Here is a 22,553-nt window from a genome sequence, read left to right on the forward strand (position 1 = left end):
ATCTTATCGTTGTTTCTGATTACATCTTGCACTTCGTGCTCGGGTAAGAAGCAACAATTTGTTTAACGCTAGGATTACCACACCAGTCAAATTGTCTGGTTTTACAATTTTATTTTAAAATTCCTACTTCGTGTTATATTTTTTCCACAATGATGTAATGACTTTCGCAACGATAACTAAAAGAGTAATATAATGAATTTCATTTTGTTTTTTATGTATTCAAACTGAAAATAATTTTGTATCGAGGCTACTTATACCAACACCAGTCAAAATGACTGCAGTCTGTTTATCGAACCGTAATTAACCAGATTCTTCGTTTTGTGCAACTTGCCACGCGTTTTTAAAATTTTTACCGCGTATCATTCGATACGACGATATCAGTTATCAGGAAAATTCCGGATCGATCGTTAGATCGCTAGAAATACCACGCCGATCAAAATGACTGGTTCTACAATTTTCTTTAAAATTTATTTAAAAATATTCCATTATTAGGTATTGTTTAAAGACCAATTATTTTGACTGGTTTCGATAGAAATAGCTTCGTGTTAACTATCGGTAGTTCTAGTGTTAAATGATATTATAGTTGCGAGAAGCAAACTCGTATGTTTCATTCTTTCTAGTCGTTCATCTCGTCATCTAATTCTTGGAATTTAAAAAAGTTGTATTCAAGTTCGATGCGTTAACAGGTGGTTGGTTCGCGAAGGTTCGCCTCCCTCGATGCGTTTGAACCCTCGCTTAACCCCCTCGTTATGTAATCGGCGCATTGAGTGTGGCAGACCTTCCTGTCAAAACCAACCGACCTCGACATTTTCAGTTCGTTAAACTGTCACAGTTGTCTTCTTCGAGTTCCAATACTACTATCTACCTACACAGTTTCAGCTACTTCATTGAACTTTTTCGAATACAATACGTACAATATGTTCATAGAACGAGCCATCATATCCTTATTACGAGAATAAATTCCTCGAGTTTGAGAACGGTCGATTCCATAGTGCCATTCACAATTTCCCAGCGAGTTCGCAGGTAGCCAATGGGAGACGAGATTTTTTTCTCATTCAGAATCAGTGACGGGACGAGACGTGCGGGCAGCAGCTTTCATAGATCATTGTTTAAAGTGTCGTGGCTTTGTATGGTAACGCGAAGTAAATCGTACGTACACTCCTGACATTTCGTTATTATTGTACGGCCCATAAGACAGGAAATCGTACATCATGCACGAACCTACGGTGGGCGGGTAAAAGGGAACGAGTCACCTTCTTCTCTCGGCTCATTGGCGTTCCCCGCGATGTTAAGTGTTTATACGCCCTCCGTCTTTCCCTCTTTCCCTCGTCTGGAAACTGTAAATTCTTCGCGAGCCAACATTTTTCACCGGTTCCTTCGTTCTCATTGAAAACGTTCGATTTTCGTGCTACAATGTACCAACGTACAACGATCGATGTATACGCAGCAAAGCTACGAATGTGAACAGATTTGCGTAATCTGCTGTCAATTTTGTAGAATATATTTTTCTGTCTTTTTGTATCTTCGCAAAACCATACGAACGTACAGTGGTTCGCGAATATATTCGAACGCTTGTTGGCAACTTTTTTCGATACGTTTGAAATTTTGGAATTCTATTACATATATCGGAAAAGTTTGAAACAAATCTGAAAATGTACATAGAAGTGGCGACATATTTAGCGCAAGTATATTTTTCGCGGAGATCGCAAAACCGTTTAAACGATCAAGTTTCGTTATTATTATCCGTTTAACCGATATAATCATGAAAGTCGTGTAACGAAACTTGAAAATGTTTTACACGACACGTACAATATATAAACGTGAAAGCTTTCTATGGTAAATATCCGGATGCTTTTCCTGAGCCAATGTAATCGCGTTTCTGTCTCAAAAAAAAGTAAATATCGTCAAAAATATTCGTATGATTTTAGTAACTGCAAGAGTAGAAAATCTGGCTACAGTCATTTTGGCTGGTTGCTGGAATCGACGTCTCGAATCTCGCCGCACATGAAAGGGAAACATGTAGTGGAGAGCATGGAAATCACGAAGCGTTACGTAAAAGCCGCGAGCCAGAGAGAACTAGGCTCCCGGGAAATTTGGCAGACACGACGAGTCTCGGGCCAAGATCGACGAACTTACTCGAACGTGTTAACGCCATCCGGTCTGATAAAAACGAGTCGGCCGGTCTGCTACGATCGTTCATCGATCTGTTTCCACTTGACAACGAAAAAAATCTAGAGTATGCTTCTTGAGAGTTCATTGTCGTTCGTGGATATGGGTCACAGACGGAAAGTGGAATGCAGCTTGACAGACGGTTCGCTATTTCACGTACAGCGACGACTAGATGAGGGAAATGGGCTGTGGGAGGCGAGATGTCATTGTTTCGAGAGACTAGGGACGATCATTTCAATTGATTAACACGTTCGCTGCCACTAAAATACAGCTATTTCTCTCCAGAGGTTGCTCATCCCCTCCTTATCAGAAATTGTTTTCGGTTTAATTTTAATTCAGATCTACCACGTTCCTCGAATTTTTGCATTTCAATCTCGTTTTAATAATATTTTCAAAGAAAATGTTCAACGCATACCGGTAACAACTCATTTTTACCTTTCACTCAAACTTGAGATATCTTTTAACGTTAGAAAAGTACAATTGAGCGGAGAACGATGGAGAGAAGGGAACAGGGTTAAACCTTTCTCGACTCTACGCGACGCTAGACAAGAAGCTGAACCAGTTGATTTAGTGAAATTTTGCGTACCGCGTGCAAACCTGGTGACACAATTACGTAACAGAGAAAATTCCATCTGAAGAGTTTCGAAAATTTCCAACATTCCGCGAAACTGTAATACCTACGATGACGTTGATTGTTCGATGCGAAATGCGTTTGATGTACACGTCAAGAATTATTGAGATTGGTTTGATAAGAAAGTTGACACGTGCAACGACGTCATCGATGACGACAGCCATTGGCCCGTTATCTGTAATCTAACTTGCGTATGAGTCGTTCTAATTTTTTTATCGGCTAATAAAATTGTTCGATCGATTTCGCACGCTTATGTTAACCGACGTGAGTCATCGTGAGAGATTTCGAGCCAAAAGCCTTTTTGCACGTTTCAGTTGGAGATGGTTCTCCTTTTCCTCGCGCGATTTCCGTCGCACAATTTTGTTTTTAGTACTCAAAATGTGCCAAACACGCGGTTAAGGAAGTAAGCACCGATTCCAAAACGTTTCATCGTATAATATGTACACGTAATAACTCGAAACATACACGGCTCGCGGCTTGAGATTATAAACACCCATTCGTCATACTTGGCCGGCGATCCAACGATGAGCCAGTCGGTTGCCGTTGCCAAAACCACTGTGGTCGTCATCGATGATGCATACGTCACAAAGTTGGATCGCGCATTGCTCGTACGTCGTCGAACAATCTGAATCAGTGAACTGAAATAAACGTCGATTCTTTTTCCGTTTAATCATAATTTCTCGCACTGTTGGAACTATTTCTGCAAATAATAACGGATGCCTTTCGGATGAGATTATGCTCTGCGTAGTAACTACGGTGAAAATTTCACTAGTTTGACCCGTGATATTTTAGTGTTGCAGCTTTCGTGCTGAAAATGCAAATTTCGCTCTGGTGAAAGAATTTTGTCCGGCGCATGTTCCACGTATCCTACGTTAAACTAGTACCATTTCGGTACATGATCAAATACGCGTGCTGTATTGGATTGTGACATACGAAATTTCTAATTTTTAAAAAACCATGTCTCACTGAACTTTGAGAAGGCCGTTTCCAAAAACCGTCACTTTTAATCTTGTAGGATTGAAAATTGTGTAAATTTCATAACAGTCGCAGATCCTTCTTAATTATATCCTTAGTATTCTAAAAACATTTCTGTGATCCATAGAAGATCAATATCGACGGAAAACGAATTAAAATGTTATATCATAATTGGATATAAGGCTTTGATCTATTTCTTAGACAACACACGTAAACAATATTCTATGCAATAATCTGAGCATTTAAAAGCTATTAACAAATAATTTCCTACCTTAAACTTTCTTCTTCGAACCAATTTCCTGGAAATTTTCTTTCCCTAGCTACATCGCTCTTTTCGCAAATACAATATGTAAAGCGATGAAATATAACACAGAAAACTCCAAAATTTGAAACGATATATGAAATAACTTCTACAAAATAATAATAATAATAATAATAATAATAATAATAATAATAATAATAATAATAATGCTGTTTAAAGAAAGAAGTTAAAAAATTTGATATTATTTAATAACGTTTAACTCGGTACGTAGAATTGAATAATTAATTACGATATTTGAACGAGCGAACAAACGAAAGAAAAGATCATTGAATCGTAAGAACTGCGAAGGCAGTAAAAGCTCGTGAGAGGAGTGCGAGACCATAAACGCGATTCGTCATCCCCTAACGCATCACGTAGACCGTGAACATGGACTACCGTTTCTCAACCCTTAATTAAATTTTATCTCGCTATCGCAATAAACAACAATAAACAACAAATGACGATTGAATCTTATCTTATTCGTACAATAAGAATAAAAAGGAGCAGCGTTAATAATCTCAATTGAAACGACGAAACACGATTCTCCGCGCATAAACTCCGGGAGAAGGTTGTTCAGTGGTAAACGCGATTCGTCACTCTCGTCTACCGTCGAAGTCGTCGCTCGTCGCTCGTTACCGGATGTCTTAATAAACAATGCTAACGATTTCCCGCTGAATTACACGCCGTTGTCCGGTTGTCAGGAACGTTGCGCGAATTTGCGCCAATTTAATGCGAAGATCTTCAAATTTTTGTAAAAATGTTGCGAACTTTCGCAACTAATTCTGAAAGGTCAATAGTCGTTTGGCAATTACTTTTCGCTATAGTACAATTTTGACCACAGAAATTCATTGCGAAACGTGTGAATCATTAAGTTTCTCTTCATAGTCTTACGATCTCATTTTCGACGATTCTCAAAGGTATCATAGCGTTTTTGGTAATCGGTAGAGTTGTTCCACACTTTCGCGCATTTATCGGAAATTTAATGTTACAATTAGAAAATTACAATTTTCGTTACAACGTTTACTGTGTCAAGGCTCTAAGTCAATGTCCTCAGGCAAAACAATAACACGAATCGCTCTCGACTCGCGTCGTCTTTTGACTCCTGTGCCGCTGCAACTGATTATTCGTATTCATAAAAATACATCCAAAGTCTACTAATTGGTAGATAAGTTAAATGGCGAAATATATTAACAGTATCTGTCTATATAATATTTTTCCAAATTGTCGTCTCAATATCCAGTTATATCTCCATCTCCAGTTGCAAGAATTTAGCAGACAATGTTGTCGTATCCCAGGGGAAACCGAGGTAAAATCGATATTTAAAAGATTATATTCGGAATGAAAGATCATATCCTCGCTATTCGTAAATTATTAGCAACAGGCTAATTGTACACCGTATCGAACGAGATTAACCAGACGATAAAAATTTCATTAATTATTAAACACGGTTGTAACAATGAAAATCGCGAGACATGTCAGAATCGACGACCGAACACGCGTGCTGGCCACCGTACTAATTAATAATTAAGCCGTGCGCTGAGTCGTCGTGCCCTGTTGTTCGTCGAAAACGTTTCGTGCGACGTACTTGTGAAAAGCTCGCGAGTAAAAGTGAGTAACGTCTGCCGGGAGTTGTCGTTCGTGGAAATTGGTTTACCTGCGATGGAACTGGGAATAACGCGAGCCCCTTTGAATACCCACGGGTCATTACGTTACATGCGCAAACGACTCGAGTTTTACGGTTCATCGTCGGAACGACGCGCGTTGCGACGTTTGACGTTGAAGTTGACGCGACCATATCTTATGCAACGTTCATATTCGTCACGTTCGCCACGGCGTTCACATTCGTCAATTTCGTTTCTGACAACGAAATATTGACGAGCATCGAGAAAGGAACAGGATTGTATCGATCGACGAAAGACAATATTTTAGATCCGACGAGGATGATGAACTGTATTCCATCGATCATCTTCGCTTCTTCTAGAAATCAATTTGATCACTCAGATACGCGTTCCGGTCTTTTAGTAGTGAAACTGGTGAGAGATAATATCTAATGATCTTGTATTAGGTCGTTTGGACAATTTATAGCGAGTATTAAGAGAGTATCAAGTAGAATCAGACTTTTAGTTTTTCTCCGGATGATTTTTTCAGGCTTCTGAAGCGTTTCATTTCTTGCCTATGTCTTTCGGGAAAGTTTCATAAAGATACGATAATAGCGAGCAATAAACAATAACGAGAATAATAAGAATAATTCTAACGAGTAAGTGTTCATAGAAAACTGTAACTGTCAATTCATGTACGTAATATACGAGTATGGAGAACGATTGAACGTGTAGGTGTATCTATTGATGAGACGAGTTGATACTTGGTGTAGTCAAATATATTAAAAACTGTTTGTAGTATAGAGTTGGTCGTCGTTCGCTAAGTGTTGCTCGTTATGCGTATACACGGTAATGAGTGCGTTCGCTCGATGATAATCGCTCTAAGATTGCTCGATACTCACTAATTAACTGATTACTGATTATAAGAAGGCTCGATACTGATTGACTGATAACCGACTCTCCCAAAGACTGACTGTCTTAATTATCGTGTTCGTATATCATAACGATGTTAATAATTCGGATGCAAAATAACAACACGACTCGAACTGTCCTATGACTGATGTGCCGCTACACGAGTATGTATTTCACTGTTGGTCATTGATTTGTTATTTTCGAATAGCCAGTTTCCAGACGTGGATCGGCTTAGAAAATTGTTCGTAGTCGATTTTAATGAATTACAATATAATTTACTTAGCTTGGCTCAAATATCCTTCGTTTTTAAATAAACCAAACTTGTCTGTTCTATCATACAGACAGGACAATATTCTTCCAGATTGCTCAAAAATCTTATTTGATTTTAGCGAATTACAAGGCAAATTACTTAACCCGATTCGAATAATCCTGCCGTACCTTAGCTTATTTCCTTCGGATGATATTCTTCTAGATCGGTAAAAAATCGTTCATAACCGATTTTACCGAATTACAAGGCAAATTACTTAACTTAACTCGAATAATCCTACTTTACCTTAGCTTATTCTATTCAAGCACGACAATGCTCCTCTAGGAATTGGTCATAACCGATTTTGCCGAATTACAAGGCAAATTACTTAGTTCCAGTGAAATAACCCTACCTTAGCCTATTCTCTTCAGACAGGACAATATTCTTCTTATTTATATACCTTCCCTTTTTTTCTCTCTTGTCCTCCCTTTCGCCGTTAAGCGCACTTAACTTTCGATAATAACGGTAGTAAGGCTGAATGATCGACAGGGAGCTGTTGGATTACATAAATCAGCCTGTGTACACTGCGCGAGCCGCGTGTTTGCGCTTACTTCATCGCGTCGCCCGTGCATATTTCTTCGCTCGCCACGCGAAAATCTTTTCGCTCGTTCACCGGTTTGTCGTCGGTCAATGACACGGACGAGTTGCTCGGGGACGGCGTATCGGATACGTTCGCGAATCCGTGAAAACGTTTCGCACGGAATAAAACCAATCTCCGGAAATCGTCGATCGGCAACAGGCGTTGAACATCGCGCGGCTCCGGGATCGACGCTAACCGGGATCAATCGTCGTTCCGTGTGATTTTATACGAAACACATTGTTATGCAAAACGGAGGACGATCGCTGCGAATGATTCCTGGTCCCTTCTCCTTGAATCTCTCGCGCGAATGCATTCCTCGCTAGAGAAAGAAATAATTCCGATCTTCCTCGCGTCCCCCCGCTCTCTTCCACATACTCAGATCCTCTCAACGTGTTTCGTTTTCTACGGATTCTCTGGCGTTACAGGTATTGGTGAGGATAACATCGTCGAATTTGTATATTACGATCTGTACCTGTTTATCGAGTTTTTGTTTATGGATTATCGATGGTTATTGACAGTAGAAACACACTTTTTGATAGTTTCGTAATGAATATTTAAAGTAGAATTTTGTTGGCTAGTTTTGCTGGAAGATGTATATTTATCATTCTACTGATATTACTTAACGATATTACTTAAATTCGGAATGTCGTACGCGAAAGGAATTTTGTACGATATTGTATTTATTTTTCGAAAAGCATTTGCGTTAATTGATTATTTCCTGGATCGCGTAGAATGTAACGATCTTTATCTAACACGTATTTCACCGCGTAAAGTTCTCTAACTTAGATAATAATTATTATTATTAATGTAGATACCTTTGGTGTCACGCCTACGTCTCTTATCATAACATAATCGTCTAATTGGTAATTAGTACCATTTACTACATTAATTAATATAACTGAATAGGTACAAGTATATTAAATTTCATTACTACGATCTTATGACTACAAAAATTTCATGCTATGAAAATGAAATATGAAACCTGGTACAAAAAAAGCTCCTGTACTATATCCATCTTATACCTCGAATTACTAAACCATTATGATCTGTGCATCTTTTTATTATTGTACTTATATACAGTGGCTAGAAAAAGCGTTAGTACGTATCGTTATTTCCCAATGCCTTTTTATAGTCGCCGTATATGACTAGAATTATAAAAAGATGCATAGATCATTCTCATTCTCATTCGAGGTATAAGAATAAAGCATTCTCATTACATTTAGAACAGAGCACGTGTGCGCTGATTTTTCTAAAACGTAGAATCGCTTCTTAACGTGTTCTCTTAATATCTGTGCACGAGATATCGAATCGAGCATTCTATCGCGAACAGGGTAGGTAGGGAGGAGGGTGAACAGGGTAATGCAGCGCGTAACGCGCAGAGCAAAAATAAGCCTGCACAATGTAAAGTCCAACGTTATCGTCTATGAATGGTTTATAGAGGCGCGAGCTGCTTCTACGTCAGCATCGACCGATAAGAGAGCAGCGCGTTACACACATCGTCGTTGACGTCCAAGTGCACGGGCGAGACGTGCCCACGCCGGGGTAAAGGGAGAAAGGGATGAATCGATAGCGGGACAGAAATAGATACCCTGTTCCGCGACGCTGTCCGGATACACCCCATCGATTCGGATCGGTGTTTCTCAAACCTTCGAGCGTCAAAGCGAAATCGATGGCTTTTACGTAATTTTACGAAAATTAGAATACTTCCCGCATAATTGCGCGAAACGATAGAACACTGAAAAGAGGGTGAAATTTCAATCCATGCGAATTTCGCTTCTCCATCGCGACGTTATTTGCAACCATTGCGAACAGTCGCGTCTATTTTCTTTTTTGTTTAATATCGAATAATATAACGAAAGAATCGAGCTTGTTTGACTTTAACGTTATCTAAGATGAAAAAGTTCGGTGATATCTTTGATCCATGATAGCATCGATGATAGCCTTTAGAGATTGATACTATGACGATACTAGTGACGCTATGTTAACGTCAAATGCGTTAATTAAATATATAAATGTAAAATACACGTATGTGCATATTATACACTACCGCGTACAAATTTGCACCACCTTTTGCTCTTTGGACGAAGCAAGTTCTTTCGTTCGCTAAAATCATAATTATATTTTCTGTGTGGAAATTAAAAGCTAAAAACTAGTCGGTCGTTGTGCTATCGGGAATAAAATTAAACGAAGATAAGAATTCTGCATATTTGGTGTACGTGACTGTTTTATCGTAAAACAATCGAAGATCTTTTGATCTCGATTCTTCCTACTTTCTAACTCGATGAGACGTGTTTAACAGTTTATTTCGCGCTTTACAATGGTAAAGTATCAAGGGGACAGAGGGTCGCGGAAAGTATCGGGAATTGAACCGTGGCGCGTGTTCAGTATTCAATAGGAATCGGTTGAAAATAGTTGCAAGATTGACGTCCGCGGTTGAATGTCACGACGTGCTAACGAACCGCGCTCGAAACAACGAGCTTTCCAAGATAATCGTCCGTATACATACTCGGTGTGACGCAAAGCTGGATTTTATTAGCACTTTCGAAAGGCATCGGCAGTCGGCGTTTCCCGTTCGCTCGTTTGCCGGCAGATTGAAAAAAGGAACAAAGGAACTCGTTAGGTCAAGGATCAGAAATAATCCGAAGTACAACACGTACCGGTGTGGATCGTTAGTCGAATTCTTCCGGTAACTTGGAACGTGCGGGTCCTTGCCACTGTTTCTACACCCTTTGACGCGAAAACCAAGCTTCCTTCTGTCGAAAAATTCACGATTTCCCGATCTCGTGGTGTATTAACCCTCTTTAACTTCAACCATCGGAGCAATGTGAGTGTCATACCGAGTGATTGTGCGTCATAGTAAATGAGCACGCTTTAGGAATACAATAGAATTCTTAGCAGGGCTTGAGGAGATAGCGCAATTAAGCGCTATTTTCCTAGAATATTTGATTCGCCAAGTAACAACGTTACATTTCATTCGCGATCTTTACAGTCGATTTACGTGAATTTCTTGTCTCAATATCGTAACCACGAAAGGTTTGTTAACTTAAGATTTAGGAAATTTGGTACTTTACTTCTATACGCATCGTTGCTTTAGTTTCATAATCATACTCGTTTCCATAGCTTGAAAAACTATAATTAATTTTCTACGACGATAAACACAGATTACTATTTTGTGAAAAGGAACAGTGGACTGTCTTGCGTCACGATTCCAAGTAGTCTGATTTATACACACTTATAGAAAATGTACAGATGCCAAAATACACAAAACGCAATAATACAGAAACTATCCGGAATAGAGCATTCGTTATAACGTTAACCAAGCGAAGAAAATTCCTACTTATTCCTCGCATATCTTTAATTATACGAATTTGAGTAAAAACATCCTCTTTGGGCTAGTGTTTCGATCTTTCATATCTGAGTTGAATGCGATCGCATCAAAGGGTTAAAGAAGAAACGAAGCTTCTTCGTGGCAGCCACCGAGTCTCGAGTTCACGGTGGAAATCTATTCGTGGCAAAAAGAGGCCGCAATGTCGAGGTAAACGACGCGTTTCCCTGTTTTATTTCATTGCCGTTTATTAGGGAGAGACAAACCCGCTCACGTAGCGTTGCGAGGGAAACAGGCGTGCAAGCGAGTCAGAGCGAGAAAGATCGATAGGACTCGAGTCAGAAATAGTCTCTCGGGACGATTGTGTGTGCCGTTGAATCGTCAGTCGAATTCCACCGACGGTACGTGCCTCGTCGATTGATGCTGTGTCTTCGAAAACGCAAGCCCGACCCCGGCTATTTAAACGCGGATCCAAAGATCCTCGTGCCGTGTTTCGGTGAAACCAGTGCCTCCATGGAACTTCTTCACAATCGAACAAATGGGGTGAATCGTAGCAATTTGCGCCACGAGCCCCGAGAAACTTTATCGTGCCCACCGTCGCTCCGAGACGCTTAATTCTCAGGTAACTTTCGTTTCTCATCGATCGAAACGACGGTGACCGATATTTATTCGTAGACTGCGGATTTTTACGATTTTATTGGACGTTTGAAGATGTTCAAATATATAAAACAATAGGAATAGTAATAAAATATGCGAAACAGAATACTCGTTATATTTAACAGATGAAACAAGTCGCAATTTGCGATTCATTTCTTTATTTCAATTCAGAAGATAATAGAAAACATAAACATCCGCGGTCTGTTCATTTAAGTTATTCTGCGGTTTTTGCCGCATTTTACTTCAACAACGCATAAGTGTTGCAGATACTGTACAAATACAGCTGGTTGTATTCTACGTCTGATTATGTTTTATTTCAAATAGATAGTTTCCAGCTGATTTCATGCTTTCAGAATTAAATATAAAGCTTCGAAGGGGATAGGAAAACTTACAAAGACCGAATCAATGGGATATCGACGTTCTGTCTCACCCTTCGTATTCCTTTCATTTATTTCCACCCGATTTTCATTTTTCCACGCACGCTCGATAGTTTCCTCACGCAAGAACAATTTGGCAAACGAAACGGTATACACGCATGTTCTTGCAGTTTCTTTTCCTTCCAGATTAACATTATTACGTACATAAAGGTATACATATCGCCAGAGATATTGTTGAGCATAAACTGGACGTTTCAAATAAAAATGTACAATTCTAAAGAAACTATATTCTTCAAAAGCGACTGTGCTACAACTACAGAAACTTTTCGGATGACTTAATGTGAATAGCTTGGGACGACTTGATGTGAATAGCAGGGGTGAATAGCTTGGGATGACTGCGAGGTCTGTAAACGAACTAACCGTCGAAAGTAACGACGATTAGGTGAACGATAGACTCATTGGTCGCGACAAATATATCTCTGTCGCGGATAAAAGTAAACTGGAACAAATATAGGATATTTATTCTTGGAAGGTATTGTTTTAAAGCGACGAAACTTAACTTCGATCGAATAAATATCGGATCGAATTCGGGAAACCTAGGTATTTCACGTTGCACTCTTTCGTGTTTGAATCTTCTCGCGTCGGCCCTATTCTCCCTCCAGTTTCATCGTTTCACGCAACACAGCTATTTTGAACGGCTTATTTTTAAACCGTATTTTACATAAAGTATTTTCATCCAATGTATCCTAGAGCCATTGTATTTTTAGTGATTCCAGTCTTTATTCCCTTTTTTTAACCTGACGTTGACGTTATCAGAGGTTTATTAATACGTGATCGCTCTTTGCTTCATCTTATTTCGCGCACAGCCCGATTTGTTCTGCCGCTTTGTCGCGTTTATTTATTAATAGTGGAGACGAACGGGAAAAAGGAAGAGATCGCATAGGTTGTCGCATTATAACATCGTCGATAGAACGTGTAGTAAGTTTTACACGTACGTAATACGAAAAGAACACACTCTATCAGGAAAATATTTAACTTTACCGAACCTTTAACCCTGCTTCGTTTTCTCAGTCATTTTCCATCCAATCGTATTTTCCCAACGTTAAGAAGTATCTCGAGTCTGAGCGAATAAACCAATCGTTATTGGTACGTGTGATTTCTTTCGTTATTTCACGATTTCTCTCTGCTTCAATGTTATTTTCTTAAAGCGTTATATTTCATAAATAAACCTCCATGCCAATTTTGTTATCGCGTCTTAGATATTAGATGCATTGTCGCGTAATAATATTCTATAAATAGCTGTAACGACGATAAAGTAATCTCAGGTTATTAAATCGCATGTTATCGAAGAAAAACACAGGATACTTTTGAACCATCTCGTATCTCGCGCTTGTACAAGAGCCGAAAATTTTTGGGTATTTTTATAGTTACCAAATATATCGCGTATCATACCTTGCTGATGCTAAAAAAGACCAATTAAGAATAAAGGAAAAAAGCACGGCTGCTTCTAAAACAGATTCAAAAAACAAAGCATAGCTGACTCTCTTAAACAAATCGCAGCGTGGTTACGGTTAGGAAAGACAAGCGAGCCATAGTGTTGGCGTTGGGCAGCGCCGGCGAAAGCTGAAAAATGAAAAGTAAAAAGCAGGAGAGCGCGATAACGAGCGCGTCGATTCACCGTGGTGGTTGTTTCCCTCTCGTCTCCGGCTCATTGTAACGAGATTACGCATTAAAAGGTCGAGAAACGAGGAAGTATGATGTAAATTACGGCTCTGGAAACGCGCGCGGTTCTCCGCTCGATAGTAAATTCACCTCTACGCCTCCGCGACAGTAAATTTACAGACTCCTTGGAAACATCAACTGTCACCGTTTTAAGAACGCGCCCCGTATCCGAGCCCGTAACGCTAATATCGCCCGTAAATACGTATTAAACGTATCCGTTGAAGTATTCGTTGTTATTAACGACTTGTTTCCTATTGGACAATTATGTTAATTGCACAGATTTTCTCGTGCAATTCTCTTTTCTGCTCGATTCACGGCCGCACAACCGCGCCTCGTATCCGCGGGCACTGTTCTTCCGCTCATTTTCCACGCGAACAACGCACGAACGAACGACTTTAAGCTTCTCCGCTCTGACTCGCGAACGACGTTGACCTATTTCCTGCAAATAGACGCGGCCGCGAACCGAACGCGTCTCCTCCCATGCGCTCGCTACCGGAAAAAAAAGAAGCTGTCGATTACTCGATGAAGCTGACGCGTTCAGGTAGCCTTCTCTCTCTCTCTTTCTCTCTCTCTTCGTCTCTCTCTCTCTCTTCGTCTCTCTCTATCCTCGTTTGGTCGCGTGCAGCCCACGTAATTTCCTTAATGGGCCGACGATTAAGACGAAAATCTTGATCCTCGCCGAAGCAAGCGCAGAGCGACGCTGATGGATAACGGAGGCAGCCGGCCGCGGGCAACGATTTTACGAGGGCCCTTGAATAGCCTGCGTTTTGTTTGATCGTCTAAAGTACTTCGTTCCTCTTCTTCTTCTTCTTCTTTCACGCTGACGACGACCTTGTAACCACTACGTTACGTTACATCATCGAACTGTCGAAAAAGGAATCGCGCGAGGTTTTGGAAATCGATCGATATTTCTTTTTCTTACGAAGAAGTTCGTTCTCTCTTTCAGCAACGATTAAGTCGTCCGTCTTGCCGAGGATGAAGTCATCGGTATTGTTAGAACGATGCAACGGAGGAGTTTCAATGATCTTGGCCCTATTGATCCGACGAAGAAAAAAAATAAAAATAAAAAAGAAAGGAAAGAAACGAATGCACGAGCTGGTCTGCAGTTGTCGACGCTATAAATAAAGTGGAAAAATCGTGGAAGGAAAAGAGCAATCAAGACGATCGATGCAATAACGTCGCAGTAAGGACGCGAGTGCGCAACGCTCCGGAAGCGGGCGCGCGACCAGCTACGCGGAATCCTGAGCAAACGCGCGGCTTCACCGGAAACGGTCGTTAATCGGCGATCACCGCGGCATCGTGCCGCGCAAAAACGTGCGAAAGAGGTTCGCGCGGACTCGTCGTCGTGACTCATTTCCAGATCGAGTAATGCCAACACTCGAAGCCAGGAACGGACTTAAAAGGACGTTGCACGCGGTGACCATTAACGCCGCTATCGATCAGTCGGCCTGATCCATGCGAAAGTATTTCCCGCGATGACACGTCCAAATTTCGAATCGTCCCGTCCACTTCAATTTACGATGCCGTATGTGTGTACGTTTTTACATGCAAGATTACTGCATAAAAACATGCAGCGATAATTCTTAATGAAGCCTTCATAAACACGACAAACACCATTCACTCTGCACCGGTGAAAAATTGATTCGTGACACGTAACGATCCGATCGGACGTTGCGCTCTCAACGGATCGTGCATCGTTTTACTCTGCTAGCGATTAATGCGCCCCTGAAACCGCGAGCGCACGTACACTCCCGCGCATAAGTATCAAGATATCTCCTGCTAAAATGTGACAATTGCTTTAAATTATCATGGAAACGATTAATTCATTGATTAATTGATTAATCAAGATAACGATGCAAGAACTCGTGAGAGCTGCAGCAACGGAAGATCGAGTCTCCACCGAGGCAACAACGAGGCATTTTTCGTCGCTTCTTGTTGCTGCATCTTCCAAAACGTTCACACCAACCAGTAACTTATGGAAACATTTTGTGCGCACTGGCGACTTTCTCAAAAAAGAAAAGAAAACATGGAACAGCAACAAAAAGTTGCTCGTTAATGATTTGCGATGAATCGCGAAGACTCGACTAAATATGAAATAGACGCGAAACTCAAAGAAGTTCGTCTAAGATCAATCGAAATTCCAAATGAACTAAAAGCAAATACGACAGAAGAATGAATAACAGAATTGGTCGAGGCAACGGCCAAAAGACCATTAAACGCCACCATAGAAGACGTCTTCCGTTCGCTGAACAAAGTCATAAATAGCGCGACAAAATTTTGCCTCTACATTTCGCACTATCGTATCGCTTCGCGAAATTAATTCATCTTTACATAAGTTTCAAGCCGGCCGGATAATAATTCTTCGATAGTTTCCTAATCATTTCTCAGGATAACCCCGCTTTCCGTAACTGACCTAATACTTATGCGCGGGGGTGTACACGTACACGCGAGGAGAAACGGTGTATCGCGTACGTGCATCACGCACGATGGGCTACAAACGAAAACACGCTCGTCCCTAATTGCGTTCGGATGTGGGTTACAGACACAAACTACGACTTCTTGTTCCCCGTTCTGGCGATTACTCCCGCTGGACGGGCATTGAGTAATCAATACGAGCGTCTCGAATCAGCCGCGAGAGGAAAGGTTCCTCGAGGCCTCGTTAACGCCAGGATTAAACTCTCTCTTTCTCTGCATCTCATTCTCTCTCTCCCTCTCTCTCTAATTTAGCGAAGATCCTTCGTTGAATGATCGTGACCCCCAATCGGGACCGTTCTAAATGAAGAACGACTCTCATCGATCGGGGATAATCGATTTCCTCGAGGCGTTGCCCTTGACGCGACGATTTTTCCACGGTCGCGTTCACAGAGGAACGAAACGTTCCGCTTTAACGAGCGCCAACTACGAGGGAAATCGGTTCGATCGTTGATGTGCTTTATCGTTTCCGAAGAATTATTCCAATTGGCGAGTTAATTGAGATCCAGGCCACCTGGCCCCGATAAAATATTCACGATGCGAATATCGCTATCTGCGTCTGTCTATGTCGCTGTTTTCGGTGGTGAAATTTATGCCGGCCACTGCCAAAAACACACCACAGCGATTCATGAAGCAGCGATTCGTGTATACTGGCCGTTACGAAATCTCGGTTGATTCGATGCTCGAAATACCTAGCTTCGCGCTGTTATAATGGCTAACAAGTTGTTAAGGAGCTTGGTTTAGTGTACCATCGTTATGCGGTTGCTCAAGACTGCTTGTAATCTTCAGACGAACCCACAATTCTTGTTCATGAATATTATATATGATAAAGGTTAGAAGACTTTCATAATCACGCATTGCTACGATTCTTCCACTATTTTCTTCGAGAATTCCTTATACAAATAGTATAACACGCTTTAATTGAAGCTGATCACTATGTTAATATCGTTACGAAATCTTCCTTCTTTCTCGCTAATGTTCTTTATTTATAGTATCATTATACGGTATCTATAGACAGATGTACAGATTTATCGAAGATATTTACGAAGATATCTCTCGAAAGACAAGAAACCGATCGATTGCATTCTTCCCAAATTTCTCAATTTCGTTATCTCGATGCGCGACTAACGTCCATCTTTAAAAAAAGATTGTTTTCGACATTTTCCAAGTCACATTCACCATCACGGTTTCGCTCTTCGGCTATAAACCACCTACTTGTGACGGTATCGTGCGAAAATGGTGTAATTTTGTTTCTCTGGTTATTTATTACTGGTATTCCATATAACCGTGTACCACACTGGTACCGAGACACAAATTACCAACTTCCGTGAAGCTCCCAGAGGATATTAAAGAAATAGACGAAATTTGGGAAATAGTCCAGTAGATCGACTCTCTTATATCGAAATCATCGCAGAATGTCCCATGTCATTCTCTCCCTTCGAAAACCAAATATCAACAAGTGTTGATATTCAGTTTTCCGCCAGGCAAGAATCACCCACGGCCCACATGTTCATCGTCAACACTGCGCTGTCTCGTTGATACCGGCCAATTGAACGCTCCTTCGTCATGTAGGCGAAACAATCGGGACCAACAAAGTGTACCTATCGGAGCACTTTGAAAGCAAAGAATCTAGAAGGGATGCCAAAAATTGTCTACATTGGTTGACTGACTCATCGTGGCCGTGTACGAGAGTTCTTCTCGAAGAGCGCGGTGCTAGTCATCCCGGGTATTTGGGGATGCTGGGCGGCTCAGGTGGTTGCGTGGCGGCCCGAAATAGAGGCGTTCGCCCGCGCAAAATCGCTGCGAGTCGCGCCGCGAATAGTGCGCGCCCACCGCCTTCCCGAGAGCCGTCGGTAATTTTAGAACGTTTTGTTTTCGTGCCAGAATACCGTGGCGGCCGGCACGCTACACGCACACGCGACCGCGTGCTGCTGCGCTCCTGCTGCCGCTTTCTTGCTCGTCCGCAGATTGCGCGACGATTACGTTCCGCGTGTCCGGTTTGGCCGCGTGCGCAAAGCGTCGAGATCGATGCACGCGCGACACCCACGCGACGCAACTCGCTTCTACGAAGTTGCAATTGGATGGGGTGTGTGTGTATGTGTGTGTCGCCTAATGGTGGAGCCGGAAGATTATGGTTTTCGTCGAGTGTTGTGATGAGATCTCGAACATTTCCGATCGGTTTGAATTTGTGCGGGATAAAGTAAGGTTGCTTGGCTCGGCCAAGATTCAGCGTGCTCATCCTACTACGATTTTCACATTTTTATATCTCTATCTTGCTCTTACTTTAGTAACCAGAAAAGATTTGTTACGTTTGAGGAAAATGTTTAACGCAAGAGCGAACTTGTTTCATATTTTGCTGAAATTGAAGGTGTATCTTAACGTTTCTTGATGTAATTGTGTCGAATATGATCGAGAAGGAAAGCAGTAGAATTATAATCGAATCTCGAACTTGATAAGAGACGAGGTAATATCTATCGTGTTTTTTAAGTTCCGCGGGAAGAAACATCAAACCGAGGAAATGATCGAAGTATACTTACGGCTGGGCTATTCGAGTCAACGAGAAGATATTATGTTGTGAAATAACTTCCAAAAATAAAGTAATAGCTATACACGTGTTATTGAATTATATTGATTACACAACTGAGAGTATGAAGATTGAACCAACTTCTTTCTTTCCGATGAATAGAAGTGTTACATCCTCGAAAGAAAACAATGTCGTCGAGATACCAGTGTATGTATACGATATGCAATATTTCGCTGCTTGTCGCGTGCCTGATAACAACTCAAATATTCCCTTTTCAAATGTAGATCGTTTAAAAATCGTTTATAAGCGAATTTCGTTGAATTGCAAGGCAAATCGCATAGTTCGACCGAAATGTTGTGACTCGGACACTACTTTGAATTTTCAAAATGCCATAATCTTTGAAATTTCTGTATTCTGGTTTCCACCAGCTAACATGTGCTCGTTCGAAGCTCAAGAGGCGTTGCGTCGTACGGAACAGCTTTCTTGGCTCGAGTTTCTGCCGAGTTAGATAAGCGACTTGGCTTTCGACGCGGTCGAAAATTCACTGGGAAACACATTGGTGCACGATCGCGAATCGGCCGCGTATCCGCTAACGTAACGCCTAAACGCGCTCGAAAGGCTTCTTATGAACTTATATATGGCACTGACTCATTATAATATCGCGCAACCTGTCGCCGCGCAACTATTCAACCATTGATTCGAAACGCCTGCGTTTTCAGGAAAAGTGTCGCGATAATGCGCACAAAATTATTTCAATGGGATAAAATCGGAGCTAAACAAATAAAGCTTTAACGATCTGTCAATTTTCCGAACAACAACGAAAACAATATGCATTTATCAGTTTTCTGTTTCCTTCTCCCTCTGTTGAAAATTTACCGGGTTAAAGTGCCTTTATCTGAGAAGTCACTGACAGCTTCCATCACGAGTGAACGCACGTTGCCCGATAAATGTTCTTCCGTTGTATGAAATCGCTTCCGTTTACGAGTCTCAATTTTCACGCGCGCGTGTCGCGAGTTTGCGTGGTCAAACGAGCCAGAAATTAATACAACATGGAAAAACAACGATGCAACGAATGGACGGAGACGAACACATTGTGTGGAACAGAAATCGAAGCAGTAGAAGAGAACGAAGTTTAAGCAACGGAATAATAAGCAAATCGAGAAACACAGACACGCTCGTTTTATACCGATCTCCTGTTTCCTACTGCTTTGTGTCTTTTACTACCTGGCACCTGGGGATCGACAATGGCAAATGCAGCCTTTTTTAGTCATCGTAATTTATTCGATTCTCCGATCGTTCAGTTCCAAACCTCAACTCTGCGTCGTTCGAATGGCGAAAAAAAGATTGAAGTGGTCGAGGCAGCTCCACTTTCCGATAATTTGTGTAAATCAACAGAAGCAATCAAGATTGGATCACTTTCTTGAAAGGTGCCATAAACCGGGTCGCTCAAAGACTAGTTGATTAACTCCATAAATTAAACCATGGAAAAATATAACAGTAACGAACATTATGTCTGAGAATTTATCTTAGAATTTACAATCATGTATTGTGATAAAGAAATTTGTGAAAATAGATCCCTCGTTGCTTGAAATATCCAACGCTAATTTAATAAAATTGAGAACTTCATAAAAGGTGGACTTCATCACTTTGGTATTTGTCAAGTAAAAGTCGTAGCAATAAAGCTTTTGAATATGAAACCTATACCTCTCTCTTCCCATAAATAGCTACAATTTGAATATTGTCTCTTTATTGTCGCAAACCCTTCAATCGAGAACAAGCCAAACAAAATACTTTGAATCGCAGCTAGAGGAAAGCTTTGAAAAGAGGAGAGGAGAGGAGAAGAGGAAAAGAGAGAGGGACAAACGGAGGCGTGCATGTGGAAAAGGAAACGAGACAGAGAATGGTCGCGTGGCAGTGCGTGGCCCCAAATAGGGCATCAGGTGGTTACACGACGCCCGCGAGAAAAAGATCGTTTGCGCGTGCGCAGACGCGCGTGCGCCTCTCGTAACCGGACACACGCACGCATGTATAGAAGCGCGTATAGCTGAACGGCACGCGCGCTCTTACAGGTGGTGGCAACTGGCGCGGTGGCACAGGAAATTGCTCCTTTGCCGTAGCAAACCCAGTCCGGAACTTTGCGGGCCACCGTTCACCCGGTTTAGTCGCCGGAGCAATCGAACACTGCTTTCAAACAGATTCGACACGTGCGCGCGCCCGTGCAGAGAGAATAATCTCTCTCACCTGTTGCGCGTCTGTTTTCGCTTCCTTCGTTCGCTCTCTGCCTCGATATTAATCAAAAAATCGCATCACCGGAAAGATCATTTATAAACTGGTATCTCTGAGTCCATAGTATCGTTCGTGGTATTCAAAATATCACGGTGTTTGATTATCATTGATGAATTGAATATGTATAAATAGTTTCGTTCGATGCTACAGGAATTACATTGCAAAGAGAGATAAGGAAAACGGAATAAAGTAATGTTTTAGGCAAGTATTAAAGTAAACGCAATCTTACACATTCTTGAAATTATAATGTTTGATCGTGATTGATCAATCGAATATACATAAGTCGTTCACTGCTACAAGAATCACATTCCAGACAGATAAGGAAAACAAAGTAAAATAACGTTTTCGCGAAGTACTAGAGTACTTTACATGTTCTGGCAAACATCATTATGTTTGATTATTACTGATAGAATAAAAATAAGTAGTTTCGTGCAGTGATATGTCAGATAGCTACAGCAAAGACAATTTCACCGTAATTGATAGTAATCCGTGGCCCGAAATCTAGCATAATCTAATATCGAAAAAGTATATAATGCTACAGCGACTAAATAATTCTCACGTTCGAGAATAAGCGAGAGAAACTAACGGGAAGTTTCGTCTCTAAGTGGACGCGCTTCGATCGATACGTGTTCACGAGAAGGGACACCGGTGGTGGCCGCAAACTCTCGAACTGACGATAAACCAACGTCTATCACTGAGTGAACCGTCGGTACGCCGGCGCCATCGGCGTCAACAGCTATGAGCTTACGCAGGCGGAAGAACGAGGGGTGGTGGACGTAGCGCATTCGTGATATTGTCTACCACAGATCGAATACTTGACGGTATACAACGACGGGAGAAACTTCCCTCCCTTATCCCAGCTCATTTAAATATTTTTACATGTTTCCAAAATTCGCTGTATCTTTGTTCTATATTTTGTATTTTTCCTTTTCCTCCGCGTGTCTTCTTTCCTGGAAATCCTCGAACGAGGTCTCGAACGCTGTCGATCGCAAGGGAGACGAGCGCGCGCGCCGCGTCCTACGTCACGCCAGTCTACGTCACTGGAGAACCGAGAAACACCAAGGAGGGGGCAAGCTGGGGGCAGCGATCACGTGGAGGGGAGTTAGGGGAAGGTGGGAGCGCGCGAAGAGCTGCACGGTGGGGGCAGAGATGCCTGCGAGCAGTGGCGAGCAGTGACGACGTGCTGGTTGCGTGGTGGGAGTAGCGGCGCGTGTGTACGTAACACATACGCGGTTGGCTATATACGCGGCACGCAGACAGGCGCGCATTGATAGGGGACCGCAGAGCGGGGATTGGCTGGCAGTCGACTCGCCGCTTCCAAATATGGGACAGTCTCCGCGGTCCATTCATAAAACTACGGGGCGCGCCGTCGCTCGGCTCAGTTCGTGCGCGACCCCCACGCATCGCGCGTCCTCCGACGATCCGAGCGCGCGATCTGCTGCCTCCGACACGCACACCTAACCGCGGAGAGGTACATATCTACCGAGGCACACGATAAACCCGACGAAGGAGATAGAAAGAGACGAACGGAAAGAACGAGAGAGAGAGGAAAAGGAGAGAGAGGAAGCGGCGAAGAAAGAAAGGGACGGAGGACACGGAACGACAAATAGGCGCGCGGTCGCGCGCGCGCCTGCACCTACAAGACACTCGCGCGCGCGCGAGCCAAATCATCGTCGCGTACAGCATTCATTTCGCGAGTGAAAGAATCATCATTTTG

General features: G+C 41.9%; 1 protein-coding gene across 2 annotated transcripts in view; it reads left to right on the forward strand.

Annotated features, from left to right (window-relative positions):
* Window positions 1-22,553, forward strand: part of LOC100651542 (dendritic arbor reduction protein 1) — a 36,246-nt gene that overhangs the window by 6,471 nt on the left and 7,222 nt on the right. The gene's annotated exons all lie outside the window — the stretch shown is intronic.

Source organism: Bombus terrestris, chromosome 15 (genome assembly GCF_910591885.1).
Source record: "Bombus terrestris chromosome 15, iyBomTerr1.2, whole genome shotgun sequence".
Classification (NCBI taxonomy): domain Eukaryota; kingdom Metazoa; phylum Arthropoda; class Insecta; order Hymenoptera; family Apidae; genus Bombus; species Bombus terrestris.